The sequence below is a fragment of the Haliotis rufescens genome, unplaced genomic scaffold, assembly GCF_023055435.1.
Source record: "Haliotis rufescens isolate VD_foot unplaced genomic scaffold, xgHalRufe1.0.p SCAF_42, whole genome shotgun sequence".
Classification (NCBI taxonomy): Eukaryota; Metazoa; Mollusca; class Gastropoda; order Lepetellida; family Haliotidae; genus Haliotis; species Haliotis rufescens.
This window is the reverse complement of record NW_025964135.1, coordinates 3,198,089-3,208,456: the sequence shown is the minus strand read 5'-3', so window position 1 is coordinate 3,208,456 and position 10,368 is coordinate 3,198,089.

Here is a 10,368-nt window from a genome sequence, read left to right as displayed (position 1 = left end):
CTCGGCAACCGCACAGACGCAACTGAAGTAATATGTAATTTCTATGCTTCTCATCGATCTGAAAGGTCTTGTATTGATCAGCAAGTAAGGTTTTAAGTGTACAACCCTTCGAGTACACACTAAGGACAATATGACTACATTTCACTGATAAACAAAAATCATGGACTTGACAAACTCAAGTTAAATGTGTCAATTATAAATCAGCATGTGTAGGATAAAACACGCCTCCTCGGTTTTGGTTGAAAATGTAAAACAACGAGCTCAAGGTTTTACATTTTCAAGCAAACCCAAGGAGGCGTGTTTTGTTCAACTGACGAACCGTCCAAATGCAAGAAATACCAGAAACAATAAGAATATAACGAGACACCTTAGAGTGGAACAATATAGTATGTCGCCGTATAAAAGGAATTTGATCAAACCATGAGAGAGAAAAACACACGTGCAGCATGGACCAGCCGGAGTCATGACATATAAAACTGAACACGTTTTCATCACCTTCCCGGTGGTTCAGTGGGAAAACGGTGGGTTACAACTTAAGTAATATTCTCGACACGTTTCCATCTATATTAATTAAATAATTTTCAATACTTAAACATTCATTTGTTACAATTCTATACATGGATCCTTAGGAAGATGTATCTCTTGCAGCTATCGGGCGGTCGGGTAGCCTAGTGGATAAAGCGTTCGTTCGTCACGCCGAAGACCCGAGTTCGATTCCCGACATGGGTACAAGGTGTAAAGCCCATTTCTGGTGTCCCCTGCCGTGATATTGTGGAATATTGCTAAAAGCGGCGTAAAACCATACTCACTCACTCACTCTCGCAGCTGTCCAGGATTGCGACTGGATATCATTTAGATTTATCTTTAACTGTATTTTAAGATAACCTGTACTTTGAAAAGTTTGTGACATGGTCTTGACAGAAGTTTTGATCTACTTAAGCCCTTAATCTGTAAAAAAAGATCCGCATTGTGCGAGACTCACCGCCAATTAGCCAATTAGCTTGTTAATATCGTGATCTGTTTTAATTATTTGTATTCTTTCATCTTATGCTTTGTTTAATTTTACTTTCATGTATAATGGATTTCTGTATACTCCGTTTGTATCATAAAACGGTATCATTCACGGCGTGTCCATCGATTTGGCGCCCACGGTTAGCAGAATCCCTCGAATTATGAGTTCGACATTCCCGAGACTTTTTGATATTCCAATATGGAGTTCGTTCCCCATGACCGATGTAACAAAAAATAAAATAATTGTTCCAGGTAGTGTAACAAAGGAACAATAATATGTAGTGATTAATTGTGCACAGAAGAGTCGCTCTGGTGGACAAAAGCCATTTTGTCACTCACTGACAAACACAAGTATTATTGTCGTTCTAATTACAATAAAACGTTTTATCCCTGTGACTTTTTCATTACAAGTGAAGGTTACAACGCATTTCATCCAGCCAGCCAGCCAAGACTGCCTCCGTGGTCTAGCGGTAGGGGGCCCGTCCGGAGGGCTAATTATAACAAGCACGGGTCGTTCCTCGTCGCTGTAGTGGTGCAATATTTATTTGTTTGTTTGTTTTATAGATGTAAATTATGGTTAGTTGGTTTGTTGTTTAACGCCGCACTCAGCAATATTCCAGCTATATGACGGCGGTCTGTAAATAATCGAGTCTGAACTAGACAATTCAGTGATTGACATTGTCGCCTTTTACTTTTGCTTTGGCTACGCCTGGATTATGCCAGATGTTAGAAATGTTTATCTTTTTATGTCTCAGTTTAAGCAACGTGTTACCGGTTACAACATCCAACGATGGCATTCATCAATATCATCCAAGCCAAAGCTAACGGCAAATTCAACCTACAAATCGGTTTTACAGACGAAGTGTATCTTACACAAGTCGACTCTACGACTCTACACAATTGAAACAAGCGCTGTCAAGATTTATATGTGGCTGTCATCGGTTGATGATCGAAATGAGCGATCTATCGATCCAGAATGTCACTTGTGTAGATATTGTCTTCGATTAATTATTAGTCTAGTGGAAAATGTATTACATTTTGCACTTGTATGTCATGCATTTAATGAGTTAAGATATCGATACATTGATCCTAAATACTTTGTAAGTCCGTCACTGGAAGCCCTTGTTCACCTGATGTCTTCTAATCCCAAACCTACACTTGTACAGTTATCAAAATTCATATTGAATGCCATGAAATTGTATAACTCACTTTATCAGTAATTGTATTCCTGTAATGTTACATCTATGGGTCTGTGGCCTCTAACTGGAAACAAAGGTGTTGTTGCAGTAGTCGTCTTGTACGGCAAGCAAGGGTTTCTGAAGATATTCTACTCCGCATCTTCAATAGTTTTTAACGCGACGTTTAACCCCATTCCACCTCACCTCATTCAGCAAAACACTAAGAAAAAAATATTTTCTATTTCATATACGACAGCTGAAAGAAAAGCATAAAAAGCTTTACTGATTCACAATGACGCCCTCTTGACGCTCTTATAATTGTCGCCTCTAACAGCAAGCAAGTGTTGCTGAAGACCTTTTCCAACCCGGATGTTCACGGGACCCTAACGACGCATTCTATGAACACATCCAGCGTGTCAAACGAGGAAATAAATTTCTTTTATTCAACTTAAGTTATAAATGATTTGTCCCACAGGCGATATGCCAGAGCTATTTGACATCCGCAGGCATCCGTATATGAATAATATCGCGTTCAATGGGAGCAAAATATATGAATATATTTTTTTGACAAACATGAAAGACTTACTTGAAAGAAGTATAGAAACAAACTTTCCTGTCTTGTTTGTTTTTGTCCATAATTAGTAATTATTCTTATTTGTTTATTTGCTGATAAATATCAATACTATGAAAGACGGAAATGTCAAGGATAGGACAATGGGACGATGTGTGTTGTGTTTTGAAGATCAGTCTGTGTAAATATAAATTAGCAGCACAAACCACTACGGGAAAAAGAGAAGGTTCCAAACCGTTTTCTTGGTTTAGTCTCTGAAGGCTGTTACTGCCTCTGCGGTATAGTGGTAGAGCGTCCGTCCGGAGAGCGGAAGGTCCGGGGCTCGATCCCTGATCGCGCCGTACCAAAAGACGTTTACAGATGGTACTTTGTTGATGGTGTGTCAACGGATCCTGACGGCTTGGATCGTTGCTGATACTATCAATCACTGTGTGACCATTTGAGAAATATGAAAAAAAATGAAAAATACTCCCAACTGCATGTCACAAAAGCAGCAGGCGCGTGATGTGATGACATTGAACTAGGAAGTGATGTAACCATACACCTGTCACGATGTCCTGTCGGGCGTGGGTTCGAAAAGCAGATTCACCCCCATTAACATTGTTGGTTTGTTGGACCCCGTGTTAAACATCCAACAACCTCGTAAAAGTCCACGAATTGCGTCACTGTGTGCTTTGCAGCGAGTTAGGTTGAAACGCTATAATTGTGATATTGTCCAAGGTGGCGTTGAACTAGCTCACTCACTTACACCCATTAAGATCCGGGGTAGAATTGGTCTTCAGCAACCCATGCTCGCCTCGTTCGGGGCGACTAACGGGATCGGGTGGTCAGGCTCGCTGACTTGGTTGATGCATGTCATCGTATCCCCGTTGCATAGATCGATGCTCGTAATGTCAATCACTGGATTGTCTGGTCCAGACTCGATTATTTACAGGTCGCCGTCATATACCTGGACTGTAGCTGAGTATACCAGAGTACGAGTGAATGATATTTTACGTCGCAGTCAATCATATCCCAACTACGAGTATATCATAGCGGTATTTGCACAACTGCGTCTGTGTTGGTCAAACCACTGGTTTCAAGCGATTGCATGAGCCAAGTACCGTCGGGTCAGGGTGACCTGGAAACAACCAGGTCACACATGGTCCCCCCTAAACCCTGATTTGTCAGCTCCTACACCCACCCGTGAAGGCGACTATGCTTGTCGTAAGAGGCGACTAAAGGGATCGAGTGGTCAGGTTCGCTGACTTGGTTGATGCATGGCATCGTATCCAAATTGCGCGGATCACGATATCAATCACTGGATTGTCTGGTCCAGACTCCATTATTTACAGACCGCCGTCATATAGCTGGAATATAGCTGAGTGCGGCGTTAAGCAACAAAGAAACAAACAGCTCTTATGCCAAGCATGACTCACTTGCACTGTACTGCATATACTTCACTCAGGGAGAGAACGAATGAACTGCAAGAATAACTACAAAACCCAGGGGAGCAATGGTGCATCTGGTAACTTAACAGTCTGACACAAAGGAGTCGTGTGAAATACAAGATATAGTGTAGCCCATGAAAAGTGTTGTGTAAGGTTTCTGTACATATTGTGAGCGCCAATGTGCACGCGCTATTACGCAGAAGTCACGTGCCCCAGCTTCGGGAGTGACGTCATGGCTATGAACCTGTGATCAGCTTCGAATAAATCATCGTTCAGTTCAGACGTCTTGTTGCTTGATGTTCCTCCCAATTTAGGTGCGGGTCGTACAAGTACCTGAGCGTGATGTACAGTCTGACAACTTCACTACATGAAGCATACATGTCGACACACCCAACTGCTCGCCCTTATATACTGTATAATAAGAAAACGGAAAAGTCTCACATGGATTTACGAGTATTTTATTTTGAACGTTGTAACAGTTACTCTAATGCAGAGGGCACGGGTGGCCCAGTCGTCTAAGGCGCCCCGATTCGCTGTGCAGAGTAGCGTCCCTGGGGCACGCCAGAAACCTTTGATTGTGAGTTTCCTCCCACATTAAGCAGACACGCCGTGATATAACTGGAATACTGTTAAAAGCGGCCTTAAACCCAACTCACTCACTCACTCATCAACCAAGACAGCGAGTCTGACCACCCGATCCCGTCAGTCGCCTTTTACGGCAAGCAAAGGTTGCTGTAGACCTATTCTAACCTGGATCTTCACGGGCCAAGATGCAAGCGCACAACATCATCCTCTGTCGCGACTTAGAGTTAAGATACCTCTTCAGAACGTATCAGCTACAGGTACTTAGGATGTGAAACATCTCCCGGGCAAGGTAGATACATTAATATCGTATTCCCCTATATGCTGTCGTTGGTGTCTCCTTCAGAGTTTCTTGTCATAACAGGAGTGTGGCATCAGGGAATATTACATTCATATACATAAACATGAAACAAAAACATACGTACCGTATATGTAAGTCAATAATTTTGATGTATATAACACTTGTCTGAAGTAAACTGACGTCCAAAAGAAACTTTACCAGAGTTTGAAATCACTCTTGCTCAAAAACAACAAAACGTACATGCATGAAGTAAAGTGTATTGAGAAGATCAATATATCAACATAATCAACATAATCAACACTGAAAATGACAATCATACCGCGACCGAGAATGACGTCAGAGCCCCCCAAAGTTGGGTGTGGTACAAAACTCGAGCTTTCAGAATCATGCACAATAGGCAGAGTACAACAATCGCTCACGTTCAATAACAAGTCATTAGTAGCGTGTGTGACCACCAAATGCCTCAATACACGCAAAAACTCTTCGACGCACAGAAAAAGTCAGTCGTCTGATGAGGTCACGTGGGATTTGACGCCATTCTTCTTGGGGGGCCAAGATCTGTTCTTGCCGGATGGCTGGAGAGTGGCGTCGTTGTCGAACACGACGATCCATCTAGTCCCAGAGGTGTTCTATGGTGGACATGTCGGGTGAGCGTGCAGGCCACGGCAGGGCGTTGACGTTGTTGGCTGCGAGGAAGTTAGTGACAATTCTGGCTGTATGGGCTCTAGCGTTGTCATGCTGATAAATGACACCACTGGATGCTGTTGGAGAAATGGTAGGACAACTGGACGAAGAATGTTATCCATGTAACGCTGAGCTGTCAAGTTTCCGTCAACGATGACCAGCGGTGTCCTTTCCTGCCCACAGATCCCTCCCCACACCATGACACTCCCTCCACCATATGGTACGACCTCCTGCACGCAACACGCCGCCGTTCGTTCACCCCTTCGGCGGTAAACACGTTGTCTTCCATCAGCCTTAAACATACAGAATCGACTTTCGTCAGTGAAGACAACCCTCTGCCAGTCACGTCGTTGCCAACGTCGTACAGTCCGGGCCCATCTCAATCGCAGACGACGATGTTGCGCTGTTAATGGCTGTCCTCTGTATGGTCTAAAAGCCCTGATTCCATGAGCCCTGAGTCTCCTGGCCACTGTCTGTCGACTAACCCTGTGACCTAAGGCATTTGTCGCCGATGACGTCACTGTCAGGAAGCGATTTCGGAGGTGCAAGGTACGCAAGTACCGGTAATCATGGGGCGTGGTCATCCTGGGTCTGCCTGTTCTTGGCCTGTCAGCGGTCCGCCCTGTCTGTCTGTAACGTTGCTTCAAATTGGTAACGGCAACACGGGAGCAACCGAAGGTTCGTGCAATATGGGCGTGGGTGGCTCCCATCTGTACCATACCGAAGGCTCGTTCACGTAGTTCGACTGTGAATCGTGGCATTTCTTTTGTGTTTTTTTACCACTGTGGATATCTGACGTGCCGTTGCAATCGTTTTATACCCTTACCCGCACGTGCATTTGCAGTTGTCCGTGGTGCACGTGTTTTTAATTTTTTCGCGTGTCATCTCGCAAACATGTAACAGACGATTAAAATTTTCTGCATACACTTAGTTGTATTTAGGTTATGTGTTTTAGATAGACTTCATCGAAATAAAGTGTGACTTCATAACGTCATGACGTCACCCAACTAAACCGTATGGCTCCTAATTGTTTGACTCTGACTTACTTCTGTAATAATAAATTTTCGTTGTGTTATTTGAAATTTCTGCATTCTGATGAGCTGAATTGGCCACGTGTTATTGCATTCATTTCCTAATGAATGTAAAAAAATTACGCCACGCACATCGAGGAGCACTTCTTTTATTACTGGAATGTCGGGGAATCCCAATATTACAGTAGAGGGAACTCCCTTTCTGCTCACGTGTATCGTCATACACAGGGCCTTTAGCGACATTCATGCATATTCATTGTCCAAATTACCCTTACAACCCACAGGCCGAGAAGGAATGAAACAGCAAACGTGCAGGCTCGCTCGCCTGTTTTTCCCCCGTTCGCCTCGGTTCCACAGCTTTCGTGTCTTCGGGTTTCATTTCTAACTAGCATTTTTCCAACTGTGTTTTCCAGTTTTCAGGGAACTAATGTTTGAATCTGGCGGTAACTGGCCATGTCATTTGAAACAGCCGACATATTTCTCCCGGTTCGTTCCAGTCTGACAGTTCGTCTCGCCTTATGCCTTGATTGACAGGTCCAATTAACATTGTTTGGATCCTACTCTCTGTTGATTGGCTACTGACTGTGTAGGCGTGTCAAGTTATGCGCATGAATAAAACACTCACCTGATTCGTGTCACGCCACAGTATGTATTCCTACACTTTGAATGTTTATGAATCTCGTCATTTTTGTCTGCTTTGATATATACAACTGTTTTTGGTTAAACTATTGTCGATAAAACCTATTTTAGTTGTCGAATTTAATTATAAGCATTGACTGTGTATTTTTTCCGGTTCATGTGCACATCGGTTTTTCGATTCATACCTCAATGAACATCTTAATTTGAAAACAAAGCATCCATTCAATCCAACTGTTTCATGACGATAGGTCATTGGCCTATGAACAACAAAGTTACAACAATGCATGTACACTATTCTGTACACAATTGTATAGGCTTAAACATGATGTTAGGATATGTATCTATTGATACTGAAATTATTATCTCCTTCGCAATATAGAGAAAATATGAACACCATCAGGCTCGATGACTTGGTTGATGCATGTCATCGTATCCCAGCTGCAATTGCGTAGATTGATGCTCATGATGTCAATCTCTGGATTGTCTGGTCCAGATTCGATTTTTTACATACCACCGTCATACAGCTGGAATATTGCTGAGCGCGGTGTTCAAAACAACCAAACAAACTTAATCTTCCCTGATATAGGAACTACACGTAACAATGCATCTTGTAAATAGTGTCGCGGACGTCATCAATACTCCAGCTATGTGATGGCGCCCTGTAAGCAACAGTCCACGCCGTTTGGGTAACGATGACAGGCAATCAACCGAGTCTGACCCCCGATCCACCTGTGTGGACGTTTCTTCCGCCAGGTATGCACTGTGTCTTAACCAAGGCTTGTAAACTGAATTTGTCACTTGATTTTAATTTATGTTTTTAGGATGTTGAGGTTTATCCAAATCTTCCATGTTTGCGTTCCCGTTTGGATTCCGGGACAGAATTAGTGCCAACTGTATTGTGTACAACAAGTACCATCTTTTGGAATGACGATGCCGGGGATAGAACCCCGGACCTTCCGTTCTCCGGGCGGACGCTCCACCACTAGACCACTGTGTCTGAGTGGGGTATTCATGTTAAACTGCGGCATGGTATCTCAGTGAGCTAGCACTATAAATCGGCATCAGTCCGGACTAGCACAAGCAGGCACACAAACACACATGTACATGCACGTCGCTATATAAGTGCAATAATCTTGGACGCGACGTTAAACCCCATTTCTCACCACCTCACCTGTCCATGTTTTGCCACGGTAAGGGGGCAGCTGAGCATAAATGTTTCAAAACACAACACTAAGATGCTTGAATCGAAAGCGTTATTTTATCTAAAATACAACTAGAGAAACAGAATCATACCTACGACGATAAAATAGATTCATTATATTTAACTGGTAAAATATAAGGCACTATGTAAATAAAGGCACTTTGTACACAATAAAAATAATGAAAAGCGACAAAAACCTTTCCAATCTCTGCTAAATGTCGTAGATGGTTCCATTCCGACTGGGGCGGTCGGGTAGCCTGGTGGTTAAAGCGTTCGCTCGTCACGCCGAAGACCCGGGTTCGATTCCCGACATGGGTACAATGTGTGAAGCCCATTTCAGGTGTTCCCCACCGTGATATGGCTGCAATATTGCCAAAAGCGGCTTAAAACCATACTCACTCACTCACTCCGACTACATCATTAGCATGTGTTTATAAATCACTATCAAATAGTGATGAGACAATGTCCCTGGTGTTCAATTAAAGCACGGTCTAACCCAGAGAGAGGGAGAGAGAGAGGGAGAGAGAGGGGGAGAGAGAGAGAGAGTGAGAGATAGAGAGAGAGATAACATAAGCGTACCATGTAGAATACGGGGTTACATTGCAGATTATATAACATATTATTGTATTATACATACATCATTATAAGAAGATATTTTTATCCTGCAGATATCATTTGTTTTATTCATCATATGAACCAACTTTTGGGTGATATTTTGAGTATATTTTATTGTTCGTGACGTAAGCAGACGAATGATAGTAAGTTTTCAAAGGTCGCTGTACGCTGCAGTGTTAAGTAGATACGGACCAAAAGTATTTTAAAATAATGAAAGACGGGCAAGTTGAATTTCTTTATGTGCATAAAAAGTGTTAGTGTAGACTTGCCCTGGGTTCAGCAAATAATCTCTTATGTTTTAACATGGTAGATAAAATACCACTTATACAGCAAATGACGGCTGAAGTTCACTTGAGAATTGGAACGGAAAAGAAAAACAAACATAATCTAACTAAGCAACTCAGTCATCACAACAACTGGTAGTCAATCATTATTTAATCGGCGGAGAATGCGATTTATTGATCAGCTTCGTACTAATTCATCTGTTTACTCTTTAAAGGCAGACATCGAGTACTGATTCCAAGCGCTGCTTGATCTCAAAACGAGGCTTTCATTATCGTGTTATGTTTAGCATTATTTCATAATTCTAAACTGGTATTGTAACATTGTCGTGTACAGAAAAGGAATTCAAGTGCGTGTGTTGGCCACGTGTTACTTTAGGTCTTGCAGCCTTTGGGTATCGTAAAATGATGATCAACTTAGAAAGTATTTGTTCGTTGTCATGTATGTATGAAATGGGCTATAACCTGAGGTAATCACCTAACACCTGTCCCGAGGTGATGACCTCACAACGTCCCGTGCATTCTCACCGGTGCAAATGTCACCGAGTTGGGACTGGGCTCAAAATATTTCTGTTATTTTACTTAATTGACATGTTTTTGTTAGTTTGTTGTTTAACGCCGCACTCAGCAATATTCAAGCTATATGACGGCGGTCTGTAAATAAACGAGTCTGGTCCAGACAATCCAGTGATTGACATCATGAGCATCGATCCACGGAATTGGGATACGATGACATGCATCAACCAAGTCAGCTAGCCTGACCACCCGATCCCGTTAGTCACCTCTTACGACAAGCATAGTCGCCTTTTACGGCAAGCATGGGTTGCTGAAGACCTATTCTACC